The sequence below is a fragment of the Eubalaena glacialis genome, chromosome 7, assembly GCF_028564815.1.
Source record: "Eubalaena glacialis isolate mEubGla1 chromosome 7, mEubGla1.1.hap2.+ XY, whole genome shotgun sequence".
In the NCBI taxonomy this organism is placed as follows: domain Eukaryota; kingdom Metazoa; phylum Chordata; class Mammalia; order Artiodactyla; family Balaenidae; genus Eubalaena; species Eubalaena glacialis.
In genome coordinates, this window is record NC_083722.1 from 87,266,968 (window position 1) to 87,281,461 (window position 14,494).

The 14,494-nt window shown below is 44.3% G+C and overlaps 1 protein-coding gene across 2 annotated transcripts in view; it reads right to left on the minus strand.

Moving 5' to 3' along the window:
* PRICKLE2 (prickle planar cell polarity protein 2) overlaps positions 1-14,494 on the minus strand; it is a 331,524-nt gene that overhangs the window by 148,095 nt on the left and 168,935 nt on the right. The window lies entirely within an intron of this gene.

Consider the following 14,494-nt stretch of genomic DNA (forward strand, 5'->3'; position numbering starts at 1 on the left):
CTTGGTTTCCTCAGGGGTAAAAACCTCAGTGGATTAGATCAGGGGTCAACAACTTTTTAAGGAAAGGGTCAGAGAGAAAATATTTTAGGCTTTGAGGGCCACGTAGTCCACAGACTCTCTGTCACAACTATTCAACTCTGTCCCTGCAGCGTGACAAGAACCACAGGCAATACATACATGAATAGGCACGGATGTGTTCCAATAAAACTTTATTTACAAAAAAGGCTGCAGGCTGGATTTGGCCAGAGGGCCATAGTTTGCAAACCCCTGGATTAGATGATCTCTTTTTGGTACCTTCTAGGTCTGAATTTCCATAATTTAATTATTCAGGATTCATCTCCCATCTGGCCTTATAGAAAGTTCAAAGGCTAGAAAGTTCTAGGTTGAAGTTAAAAGTTCGAGAAATAAGAATAACAGCTACCAATTATTAAATGATTGCTATGTACCAAGTATTCTGCAAATGGCTTTATGTGCATCATCTCATTTTGTTCTCCCAGCCATTTGTTGAGGTAGATACTATAATTAATCCACTTTATAGGTAAAGAAATTGAGATTTCAGCAGTCTAAGTAACCCACTGAACATCATAAAAATGGGAAGAGGCAGAGCTGGGATCTGAACTGTTGTTTGACTCCGAAGTCCTTGCTTCACACTACTGACTTATGGGATTATCGCAAAGTTATTCAGAGACCCACCCCCACTGGTCGCTTCACCCCCTACCCTGGTTATTCTTCCATGAACCCTCCAGAAGTTCAAGGGAGAAATCCTGTCCTTGCATGCCACATAAATTAAAAGACTGGCCTAAAAATAACACAAGAGTTCACAACACTAGATGACAAATTGCTTTTTAATGCATAATAATTGACTCCTTGATCAGCTCAAGACCTCGCGGCAGCGGCGGCTGGAGTACCTACAGCATGCCTTATTTGGAAGGCGATCACAGGGCAAATGCTGGACCTGCTGATGCGGTCTGCAGTCTCTCACCCAGCAGGACACAGCCCTGTTTAAAGAATTCTTTCAACTAAGGAGGAGGAGAGAAGAGAAGCAGCAAGGACCTACATCTTACCATGGTTTATCACAGTTAAACTAACTATACTCAGTATCTTGTAATAACCTAACCGATAAGGGAAAATAATCTGACAAAGAATATATATAGATATATATACGTGTGTATAACTGAATCACTGTGCTGTGCACCTGAGACTAACATGACATCGTAAATCAACTATACTCCAATAAAATAAAAAATAAATAAATAAAAACTCGTCATAAACAAAACTCTCAAGAAACAGTGGCCTTGGAAAAAAATCAAAGGGCAACTTAGAATGTGCATCAGTGAGGCTGGCTGGTCTCATGGGAGGCGTTTCAAGGTGGGGCACCTGCTGAACAGCTCCTGGGCTTCTCACTCTCTGCACCTTCAACAGAGTCTCCTTGAGCAACTGACAGTTATTAATACCATCTCTTTAGGACCAAGATGGACGGAGGTTCGCGATCACAGGGGTGTAGGCTTTGGTGCAGCCACCGTTCCCTTCCCTGGCTTGACATTAGACAACTGCACTCTCCAGAGAGTTCTAGTGTCCAAAGCAGCCACGGTGAAAATGTTAATGCAACAATTCAATAAATATTTAATGGTCTCTCCTGAGCTTGCTGATGCGATTAAGCAGGAGCCTCATTACTAAAAGCTATTTCCACCTCCTCTTTAATTGACGAGCGGTATTCCTTTACGCTAACACACAGCGGGTTTAGACACACTGGAGTCATGAATACAGTAGGGACAGGAACAAACCATTCCATACCAGACCATCAAAACTCAGCGCAAGTCATCTTCTGGCGAGAGGCTTTGCCCTAGTCCCCTAGTGTGAGAGACAAGCCTGAAACACAGTGAGACAAGAAGCCACCCTCCGGAGTATGGATCAGCTATTCCTAGGGTGATGGTAAAATGCAGAGGAAGGTGCACAGGAAGGGCCCTGAACCCATTTCTCACCTCCTAACCACCCACAGCTAGTTATTATTACTATGGTAGATTATACAGTATCTTTGGCCAACAATAATTTTTCTCAGTGGACTTCATCCTTCCCACCCACATGGCCCTAGTCATTCTTTGAACCCAGATCAAATGTCACCACCTGTGGGAAGCTTTCCCTCTCCCTCCCAAGTCAAAATGAATCATTCCTTCCCTCGTAATCCCATGTGCTTTGTTGAAAATGCTCTTACAGCTTTTATCTCACCGGGTGACTTCAGTATTACAGTCAGGAACAGCACAGTTGAAAGTGAAATCTCAAGTCCAAATGCCTAGGTTACCAGCTGTGTGGTCTTGGGCAAATTACTTAAGCTCTCAACACTGTATTTACTTATCTTTAAAATGGAGATGATGATGGTACCCCAAAGGACTACTGTGACATTAGGTGAGAGAAATGATTGGGTACTCGGCAAGCACTCAACTGTTCTCTCTCTCTAATAGCTAGATACCCGTATCTGTAACCACATCCATATCTATGCATCACATATACGTGCATATACACATATTTGCATATGTATACATACACATATATACAGACACAAAAATATGAGGTTTCAGATTCCTTCTACATGTATATGTAGAAATATGTAGTGTAGTTTAAGTGGTATGTGGAAAGGATCTGAAACTTCATACCTAGCTTCTCACTCAGCAAAAGAAATTGTGAACCTGGATGGCTAAATTCTAAGCCATAGGAGTGAGGAGGGTCACTTTGAAAGGCCACGTACCCAGGCACTGTTTCCTTGCTCCCATGTCCTTCCTTTCTTGCAGTTTGGTAGGTCAGTGAGCTTACGACAAGGCCTGCCACCATCCTCTCTGCGTGCGTGCCTGAGCTGGCTGGTCACTGCTCTTGTTACCTGTTCTCTGCAACTGGAGAGAAGGTTTGGTAGCATCTCAAAATATGCACTCAAGTTTAGGGGGAGGTAGGAGGCCCGATTTCGGCTTCAACCACAGCCGTGGGCCCTGGTCCAGCCTTCACAGGGCTCTCCACTGAAGGATGATGGGCATAATCCTTCCTTATAGGTACCCCGGGAACACCTTCGGAAGGAGCAAGGGTAAAAGTCACCCGTCACCTCATTCCTAATATTGTGCATGTGTACCTCCCCACAAGGCTGGAGGGCAGATGCAGGGAGAGGGAGAAGAGACCTTGGGGCTGGGCAGACGCGGTTCATACCCCAGTCTGCTCCCACAAGGCCTTGGGGAAGATGCTCATCTCTCCAATGCTCACTTTCTGCCCTTGTTACATACGGCAGAGAACTCTAGGTACTCATCCCGACCTCTCTCCTGCCCCCTCAGGAGCAGGATTCCAGCTGTTCTCTAAGCACATTAACAGCTGGAAGAGATACTACATTTCCAAGCCTCTTCTGCAGAGCTGTGTGGTCATGTGACCAAGTTCTGGCCAAGAAGATGGTAGTGGGATTGGGTGGGACTTGGAGAAGTCTCCTTAAAAAAGAGTAGATGGGTAGGGAGGGATAAATTAGGAGTCTGGGATTAACATATACACACTACTATATATAAAATAGATAGCCAATAAGGATCTACTGTATAGCCCAGGGAACTATACTCACATCTTGTAATAACCTATGATGGAAAAGAATCTGAAAAAGAATATATATATACACACACACACGTGTGTGTGTGTGTATAACTAAATCACTTTGCTGTACAATTGAAACTAACACATTATAAATTAACTATACTTCAAAAAAAATCCCCAAAAGATTAAAAAAAAAAAAAAAAGAGGAGATGTGCTCTGCTTCTCCCTTTTTGTCTTGCTGCCTGGAATACAGATGTGGTGGCAGCAGCTGGGACCACGCAACAGCCCTGAGGAAGGGAAAACTTACCCTGAGGTTGGCAGGGCTGGAAAAAAGAAACCTGGGTCACTATGACTTAGTGAAGCTGCCAGACCAGCCCTATATAGCCACCTCTAAACTTCCTTTACAGGGAGAGAAATAAATGCCCAACTCATTTATGCCACTGGTGAGTTTTTCTCTGTCCTGGGCAGCTCAGCCTATTTGTTACTGATAAATAAAGCTCAGCAATAATGTAAATAAAACTACAGCCTGCAGCCCACCACCTGTTTCTGTATGGCCCATGAGCTAAGAGTGATTTTTAGAGATGACCATTTTTAATCAATGTGATGATAGGAAATGACAGCTCTAAACCCCACCACCTCAAAAAAGAATTCCATTCTTCTCATTAGTAGACCTGTATTATGAAAAAGTTACACTCAATTATTATTATATTTTGAATTTTTTCAATAAAAATGTTGTAGAAATCTGTTTTTTCATTACATCAGTACCTACATACTGTCCTCGATTTTGCCTCGTCTTTTGCAAAATCTAAAATATTTACTGTCTGGCTCTTTACAGAAAATATCTGTTGACCTATGGTATAGAAAAGTCCCAAATACACTGCTAGTCATATAGAAAATGCTCAATAAATGACAGCAACTAGTATAATTAAATCTCCAAAAAAGCTTGGCACTGAAGTTACTCAATTATTTCTTCCTCTTTGCGAGATATTATAATCCTACAGAAAAGTCTGGCTTAATTCTTTGCTGACTTGAACAGATAAAAAAAAATCTTCCAGTCAACCTCACCCTTCCCAAGCATCTTCACTTTCTTTCCTACTTCTTGGTCACCAGGCAATAAAAAATAAACACGAGAGCCTAACAAAGACACTTACAATGTACTATTTCCCATGCCTCCCTCCCCACTCCACCTGTCATAGACACATATCTTTAAGATCACCTAGCCAAAAAAGGGACAAAATGGGTAAGACAAAGGAACAAGTCTAATTTCATTTAGATTCCTCTGGAATGTCTTTGTAACTGGGCCTACTATCCATCCTACATTTCCCCAGCTAACTCCAGAGTTGACAGGTGTAAACTGCCCATCTGACACAAATGAACGGAACCCTGGGCAAAGCCACATATATGACTCCACCATTCACCACATGGCACTAATGCTTCAACCATGACCAAACTCAATCTGGGCATCTAGAAAGAGCTTCTCGTGGATGTAACACCAGGAGCCATTGAAACATGAGTCCCAACCTTCTCCAACAAAAGGAAAATTATATGGTTGAGTTAAATCGCCAGTTCCCAAGCTTTTTGGGCAACAGTGCCAAGTTTCTGGCTCATGCCCATGTCGCTCTGCCAGTCTGTGCCAGCTCCCTCCTCCATCCTTCTGCCCCCAACCTTCAGTTGGACACACTCTGATCTGTAAAACAGTTTGGGCTGTTACAAATACCAGGCTTGGGATTATGAAATGGGGGTGCAGGATGAGTGCAGTGGAGGCCCCCAATGGAGAAAGAAGGGGACTCTTGTGGGCATCACGTCTCTCCTGAAGGCAGTCAGGGAAGCAACGGCTGCGCAATGGCACAGGGGCGTGAGTAAATGAATGAGGTGGCACCAAGTGGGACTCTGGGAGGCGGAGCTGTGTCTCTGGCTGGGTGTCAACTCCTTCAGATTACCACATCCGGACTCAGCCCACTGGAAGGCAGGCCAAGGGGAAAGTATTCTGGCAAGTGTGGAGGCTCAAAAGATTTCAACACATCAAGGAAAGGGAGCCTTGGCCAATGGCTTAGGAGGGTGGTGGGTAGGCCAGGGAAGGGATCAGTTCCTTTAGATCAGCCAAGACCCTTGGTTATGAGTTCTTCATGTTGCAAAGAATCTGAAGCAGGCAACTGGGATGGGAGGTGGGGGAGAGAGTTCTTGATTAAAAGTATCATGTATTTTGTCTCAGCGTTAAATGTTCCCCAGGAGGATGTGTCAGAATGTCTGTTACAGCATTCTCTGTAAGAGCCGCTAACTAAAAACTAACCAAATGCCCACAGAAAATTGAATGGGCACGTCGGGATTTATTTAACAATGGAATACTATACAACAATTAAAATGAATGATCTACAACCGCATACAACAAAATGATTGAACCTCACAAACAGAATGCTGAGTGAAAAAACCCAGGTACAAAAAGAGTATGAATCCATTTATGTCAAGTATAAACACAGGCAAAACCTACCACGCTAGAAGTAAGGGTAGTGATCAGTGGTAAGAGGGGGGCAGAAGCGCCGCTGTGGCACTGGTGACATTTTATTCTTAATCTGTATGCTGGGAACATGTGTGTGTTCACTTTATAAGCATGAGATATGTTCACTTGAAAAGATTCAAAAAATATAACTTGGCCTTTGACAGATGGGGAACCATAGTTTGCCAGTCTTGAAAGGAGCCCTGGATATTCTGGGGATGAGGCACCGATATAACTTCATTTGACGATAAGGTTCAAAGAGAAGGGACATGATAATAGTGGTAGTAGCTGTAACAATAGTAAAAATATATAATTATAGTAATAAGCTAATATATATTCAGTGCTCACCTGTGCTAAGCACTTTGCAAGTATTACCGCATTTAATCTCTACAATATTCCTATGAAGTACGGGCAATGACATCCCATTTTATAGTTGAGGGAACTGAGGTTCTGAGGAGTAAAGACATGCGCCCTGACCCCTGATTTAAGCATGTGGCTGGCGTGCAGGTTGGGGAGAGCTCTTGGCAAAGTGAGAACTTGATCCAGGCCTCCTGACTTTTGAGTCAATATGCCTCTGGGTGGTTGAAATATGTCCCCCTAAAGATATGTCAATGTCCTAAGTCCTGGAACCTGTGAATGATACCTTATTTGGGAAAAGGCTCCTTGCAGATATAATTAAATTAGGATTTTGAAAGGGGAAAATTATCCTGACTTATCCGAGTGGGTCCTAAGTGTCATTGTGTAAGTGTCCTCACTAGAGAAAGGCAGAGAGAGAGAGATGTGACACACGCACAGATGAGAAGACAATTTGAAGATGGAGGCAGATATTACAGTGATGTGGCCACAAACCAAGGAACACCAAGGATTGCTGGCGGCCACCAGAAACTGGAAGAGGCAAGGCATGAATTCTTTCTGAGCCTCTGGAGGAAGTATGGCCCTGCCAACACCTTGGTCTTCAAACTTCTGGCCTCCAGAACTGTGAGAGGATAAATTTCTGTTGCTTTAAGCCATCCAGTTTACGGCAATTTGGTAAAGCAACCACAGGAAACAAATACACTCTCCATCATCTAAACATCGTACAGCATCATGTAAACAATGTTCTACAAGATGGCCACACGAGTGTCCCTGAGAAGCATCCTGGGATCACACAGGTTTGGGAACTAATGTTAGACAGTTTTCTTTACAGTTGGACTTCTCGGAACCTTTTATGTGTTTACTGTGTCTTATGTGTCTTTGAGAAGGCGGTATGGTAATACAGAATTTCCCAAACTTAACGGGAAGATCCCACTGACCAGTCCAGGGAAGTGCTGCAGTATGCCACGCTGAAAACACTGATGAGACCCACGAGGGGACAAAGGTCTAAAAATTTAAGAGGTGTTACTTTGCCAAGCTCATGATTATTTTTTAAAGCCCCCCCCCAAACACGGCATAGTAGTTATCAGATCAAGAGTTAGACTGGATGATCTCCGTGGGGCCTTCGAAATCTAACAATTTCTAATTCTTTATGTATAACACCAGAGATGGTTCTTGCCCATGGCAGACATTGCTAATCAATCACAGCACAGTCCCCTGAGCTCTGAAAGGGCCCCCTAGTCCTCCTTAACCAGAGCTCCAGGCAAATAAAACCTATGTACTATTCCTGTCCTAGTAACTCAATAGACAGTTCAAATAAATAAACCGTGGCTTGTGGGATTTCAGAAATGCCTGTGTTATTTTCTTCCTGCCCAGGAAGGACAACCTCATCCCCACCGACATTTGTTGATTTTCTTCCCATTTCTAGAACGTACAATCCTTTGCTCTGATTTTTAAAAGAGAACTCCAGCAATGATACTGGATGAGAGCCTTTGGGAGCAGGGAGGGGAGGGTTTGGGGCACTCTACACAGTCTAACCTTTGTTCTCTTGGCAGAATTTTCTCCAACAAATTAAAATATATATGTGTTTACTGCCTTCTGAGCTCCAAAGCCATTCATGGAAGTTGCAGTTGATCTTAAAAATCTTTGCATCCAAAGTCAAATCCCAGAGCAGCGGCTGCATCTGATTAGACTTCCCTGGCAGGAAAGTTCAGAAGCTCAGGGTCTTCAAAGAAAACCATTAGTTGGGGGGTGTAATTTTAAAAGGTGAGGAACCATGAATGCCTCACTCCTACTGCAAGAACACCTTCCGCCGAGGGGTGTACAAACCTCTGCAAGGGGCAACTATCACTGACCTTGTTTTATAATTTAAAAAAAACAACTGAAGGTCAGAAACATTAAGTACGTGGATTTAGTGAGGCTATTAAGCTTTTTAGTCGTTCCATCCCCCCAAAAGGAAGAGGGAGTTGAGAAAAGGAGGAGAGTAATAAAAATAATTTAAAAATTTATATTAAGTAACAATTTTCTTGCAGTTGCTATGTCAGACACTGAGCTAGGTCACGGTCAGTCAGCTCAGTCAGCCCCTACTAGGTGGCAGGAACTGTACACTGAGGATGGGAGTTGAATAACATAGTTCCTGCCCTTCAGGGACTAGGAGGGAGTGGCAGACACTTGTCACATTGAAAAACAAATATTTTATATCTTGAGAAATGCTCTGGACAAAAAGTAACATGGTGTGTGGGGAGGGGGGCGGGGCTTGGTGACGCAAAGCCAGGCAGGACGTCCTCTTGGCAGAATGACATTTAAGCTAAGGATGTCAATGATGAGAAGCTGCCAGCCGGGCAAAGTTCTAGGAGAAGCGCATTCCAAGCAGAAAGAAGAGCAAGTGCAAAGGCCCAGAGGCAGGCAGGAACTTGGGTGTGAAGGGCCACTGTGGCTGGAGCACGTGAACAAGTGTTTGGGGAAGGAGACGCCCTTGCAGAGCAGACAAGGGGCAGCTCTGTTAAGGTGGCGGGGAGGGGGTCGTCCCGCAGTTCATGGTGAAGTGTTTGGATTTTGCTCGTATTGCAATGGGAAGCTGCTGGAAGATGTTACATAGGGGAGGGGTATGATCTGATTTAAGCTTTAAAAACACTCGGTACTGGGGAAGGTTACTGAGTAATCAAGGTGAGAAACGATGGTCACACATACTAAAGTTGTGACTGTAGAGATGGTGAGCAGCGCTCCGTTTGGGATAAACCTCTTTTCTATCATATTGTCTATTGAGGTATAATTTACATACAGCAAAATGCATATCTTATGTGTAGAGCCTGATCAATTTTGACAGATGCCTGTACCCATGAAACCCACACTCTACCGAGAATGTAAAGCATTTTTTGTACCCAAGGAAATGACTTCAAGCCCCTTTCCCGTCAGTCTTCCCTCTCCCTCCCCCATGTTCAGTGTGGGATATATTTTTGAGGTAGAGCTGAAAAGACTCACTTCCATGGGATTGGACATGGCAGTGTGTGGAAAAGAGAAAGATCAAATATGCCAAAAGTTTGTAGCTCAAACAACAGGGTGCCTGGAGGTGCCATTGCCTGATGCAGTAAAGGCTCGGGGAGGAGAAGAAATCTCCAGTTGTGCTCTGACACATCAGGTTTGAGAAGCTCAATGAACACCTAATGAAGACGCTGAGAAAAGAGTTCAGTGTGTAAGTCTGGAGCTCAGGAGCGAGGTCCAGGCTGAAGATGGAAATCTGTTAGTCATCGCGTGAAGCCATGGACTGGATGATGTCAGCAAGGGAGCGAATAAAGATGAAAAGGAGAAGGATGAGGAGAAAGAGGACGAGAGCAGTCCAAGGAGAAAGAGCAGCAAAGGAGACTGAGGCAAGAGGAAGGTGCGGCAATGGGATACACCTAAGCCTGCCGAAGCAAGAGTAAAACCACAGCAAGGCGGGAACGATGCACTCACGCAAATGTTCCTGGCAGGTGGAAGGCAACCTCCGCATCTCTTAATTTATTTAACCATCCCCCAAACTCTGTAGGGTAGGTCTCATTATCATTCCCATTTCACAGAGAAGGAAATGAGGTTCAGGGAGGTACTGACTTGTCTAAAGGCTAATAAATAGAAGAGCTGACATCTTGATGCGTAGCAGCTTCCCCCCAAGCGCGTACTGCAGCACGTTAACAAGTCAGGCTGCAAAAGGGTTCTGGGGTCATATTAGCATGGCAGACGCAAGCTCATAGTTAAACAGGTTTCCCCACTCCAGGGCTCAGAGCCTTTAATATGCTAGTATGAACTGTGATTCCTCCAAAGAGAGATGTAGGGTATCGCATGTTCCAAATATACATGGAACCATGTTTTTGCTTTCTTGTTTGGAAGAGCCATTCGCCCAACAAGCGTTTCCTAGAACACCGTAGGGGAACCATTCGTTGCTAGAAGGCAACAGGATCACGTCTTCAAAATGTGTTTGAACAAAGTCCAAAGTGTTTCCACAGGCATTATGTCACTTGTACCCAAAGGAGAAAGGGTTGACATGAACATTCCATTTAACTGATAATGGAGGCAAAGTGCATGAGGTTAAGTGGTTTGTCCTGTATCACAATCCTGCAGCAATTAAGCAAGAGAAATCAGCCCCGGTTCATAAGCCCAGGGGCAAGAGAAATGAGGTCAGGCCAAGGGGGAATCAAGCAGGAGGCGTGAATGAGGCTCCTCCTCGCCTCTGCCCCTTTCTTTACAACTTTCCCTTGGTATTGGCTTTCGGCAGGAATCTACCTGGGGGGAGGGTGTTAGTTTACGCAGAAGATGGAGGAAAAAGATGGGCTCCAGGTGGGCTCAGGTCACGGGCATGAGGAAAAGGCTTCAGCCCTGTTGGGCGTGTGAACTGTGAAGGGTCTTGTGGGAGGAGCCTGAGGGAAGTGTCTGGAGAGGAGGAAAGAGGTGACACTGGGGACTGTGGAAGGACCCACTGAAGGACACAGACCTGTCTTAAGGATTCCAAAAGCTGAGGGACTCAAAAGCACCTCACAAGTAAATCAATCCGACCTTGAGTCGTCTTGGTTCAGCAGTTAGAGAACTCAAGGCAAATTAGTCGGATGCTTCTCCAGGATGAACGTGAACCCCTACACCCCCATGCAGCCCTCCTGCATCCTGCCACAAGGGGCCCTCGTGGACCACAGCTGCGTACTGCATGCCAACGTCACAGGGAAGTGTGCAGCAGAGAGAGTTGTGGGGAGGGGTCACTAGGTCCAAACTGTAAAGGGAAGACCACACAACCACCAGGAGCATAAGCGTGAGCTCCACGGATACTGAGGTTGGACAGTCACAGGTTCCAGTCCCCCGCATGGCCACTTAGTAGCTGTGTGACCCAGAAGAGTTACGGAACCTCTCTGAGCCTACCCTTCCTCATCTGTGAAACAGGGATGATAACAGCACCTACTCCGCAGCGTTACTGTGAGGATTTTAAGCGAGCAGAAAGGAAAAGCCAAGTGTGTCTCAAGGTAGAGTCCAAGGTCTCACCTGAGATGCTTCTTAAAATGCAGATTTCTAGGTCTTACCACATACCCCCTGAAACAGACTCTCTGAAGAATATTCTTATGTGCAGGAAAGCCTAAGAAAGATTGATAAGACACGTAGTCTGTACTTGGCAAAGACTCAGTAAGTTAATAGCTATCATTCTATTTATCGCTATCATCAAGTATAACATGCTAATATGAGACCTTTTCTCCGGGCTAGACAGTCCGACGGCTCAAAATTAGAATTCATCTGAAATCCAGCTCAATAGATATTCACTTATCCTCAAAAGCCTAAACAAAGCCTCAACCACTGGAAAAATTAAAGGTTTTGTAATTACAGCAGCCTAGGTGAATGCAAAGGAATCTTCTGTTAATGTTACCAAGAAATCAAGTAGTCTTTTTTTTTTTTTTTAAAAGAAAAAGTAGTACAAGGCAAACTTTCAAAGACGTGATAAGCAATGTCACGTACACACTCCCTGATGTTTGGCATCTTGCCTGGGAAGGTGCTTTGGGAGGAGGAAGACCCTCGTGATGGGTACGATGATTTCTATACACAAGCTGGCTGGTAAAAGTCAAACATGAAGCAATTCTCAAAGGCCTCTGGGCTATACTTGCAGGGAAATCATTCATGAGTTTTCCCAGACACTGAGTCCCACAGTACCTGCGTCCGTCTGTTCCCTCCAGCGCCCCTCTATCTTCCGTATCTTCTGGAAGACATCCAGATACAATCTTTGCAAAAACGAGTCTTCCTCTGCTTGTCACACAGAGCAGCAGGATATGAAAAAAGAACATCACTCCAAAAAACAAACAAACAAAAAACTGCACAGTAATCAAATGCTAAGTATCCTGGGAAAGAATCCCTTGCCATTTAGATTCTGAGAAAAATAAATAAATAAATAAAAAAAGCAAAGAAACTTTTTTGGAACATTACATTTAAACTCTCCATACAATTTCCATCAAGTTTCATTATATTCAACTAGGATTGCCATTCTGTGTTTTGGTAGCTGAAAAAAATTATTCCCTCGGCTTCCTCTCACTGACTCGGAATATCACGCTGAGTTTATATGCACCCAGAGCTCTCCTATTTGATTACACAGCTAGGAGGTGCTTCACGTGACCAGGTACCTTTCAGGAAAGATTCAGAAAACTAGCTTGGGGTGCAGAGCGTCTCTAAGATTTGGTTTTCCAAAATTATTAAAAACGGCAGATCTCTGTAAGCACTACACAAAGCAGGGCACTGGACCCCCTGGTTGTCCCTGGCTGCCTTTTAATTGCCCGATCTTCACGTTGGGGGTAAACGCAGCACAGAATCACTCTGCCTTCTCTGCAGACAGTTCTGCAAAGACCATAAATGTCCCCACCAAATTGGTGAGTGCTAGTTCAAACCTTTGCCTCTCATTCCTTGATACATCTGTGTCCCTACGGATAACAATCCGGGGCTTAAAGGAAATCTTGGGAAAAGGAGCCAAGAGCTTTTCCTGCTAAGGCTAGTGGGAGGAGGCCAATGGGGAAGTGGGCTCGATAAAACTGTCTCAAAAATAAGTTCCATCTTAAAAAGCTCATGAAGGGACTGAGAGAGTTATTTCAGTTTCTCAAATGGAAGCCCAACCCCAAAAAATAAAAAAAGAAAAGGCTTGTTGAGGGAGAAGCTTGAAAGGCTGGGAGAGGTTGAGGGTATCACTGCAGAAAGATTGCCTGGTAACAGAGCTTTCTTGTATTACACCCAAAGCTGTGTACCATCTGAGGCTGATTCAGGAAAATACTCAAATCTCCTGGTAATTTCCTGCAGACAAGACATTTAATCATCTCCAAGCCTCCACCGCAAGAGAGAGAAAAAAAGCAAAAAACCTAAACCAAATGATTCACACTCTTAAAAATGAATCTGCCTTCGGAACAAGGACTGTTTTCTGCTCTTGAAAAGCAGCCACGATTTGTTATTCTAACAAAGTGTTCACTTCCTCCAAGCAGAAATAAAAGTCGCTCAAGGAGGGCCTGTACTGATTTCTGTTCAGCATTTCTTGAAACTTCCATGCAGTCAACAGTTTCTCCTGGCAGGTTCTCAGAAATCCAGGGAGAGCTGGGTAGTCAGTGACTAAGAACACAGGATTATTTTTATAAGCTTTCCCCACACCCCCACTTTTTGGCCCCATGGGAAGATGTTTTATTGTAGGATGAGCAGAATTAGCTGTACATATAAATTCTTCACTGCTCAGCTCCCTTGACACCTTTATCTGAATTGCCTAACGGCTGGGAAGATTTGGCAATTGATGATTTGAAAAAGGAAAGGCCCAAATCCTCCCCAAGTGGTATTTGTTCTGTCTGTACATACAGGGCTGTGTCCATCTCTCTAATTACTCAGCTAGCTGCACAGATAAAAACATCTGTTTGCAGAAAGCAGGGAACCCAAAGTATACAAATGAGTCACACAACACCCAAACAACCGCAAATAAAGGTAATCCAGCAAGATGAGGGCTGCTACAAGCCAAAATAATTTAATATGGGCGGAAATGGACTTCGGCAATCCATGCATCAGACTTTGCTCCAATTTTGGAAGGCTTTTCTTCCAGCAGCCCAGCAGCCTCATCTTCAAAAGCAACAACAACAAAACCCAAAAAACAAACAAACAAAAACGACCAACCCGCTGGCCCTCTACTTTAGGCTTCCAAGTTCTTCCTTAGGTACACATGAGCAAACAGACTGGGGAGAGGGAGGAAGCTGAAAAGGCATCTTTTAAATAAACCTTACCCCTCCCCCAGCCCAATCCCTATAGATTATTTTGGTTTTAAAATTTCCCAGGATACAGCTGCCTAGGCACTCCAGATGTGCATGATCTCAGGTAAGTCTCCCAACAGCCAAGAGGGTACATTTGCAATCCTGGGAGAGCAGGGTTCCAATGAACTCCCCCCAACAGCTTTCCCCATCCCACAGACTCTTTTCTCAGAGCTAGGAAGGCCAGGAGAGGGGGGCCTCTCCCCTACTTCCACCCCCAATTCAGAGAGAATAAATGAACAAATTTCAGAGCTGCTTAATTACAGATATCCACCAAGGAGAAAAGCAAGGAATTTTTAAAGTTCTAGGAAAACGAGCAATGAGGAATGTG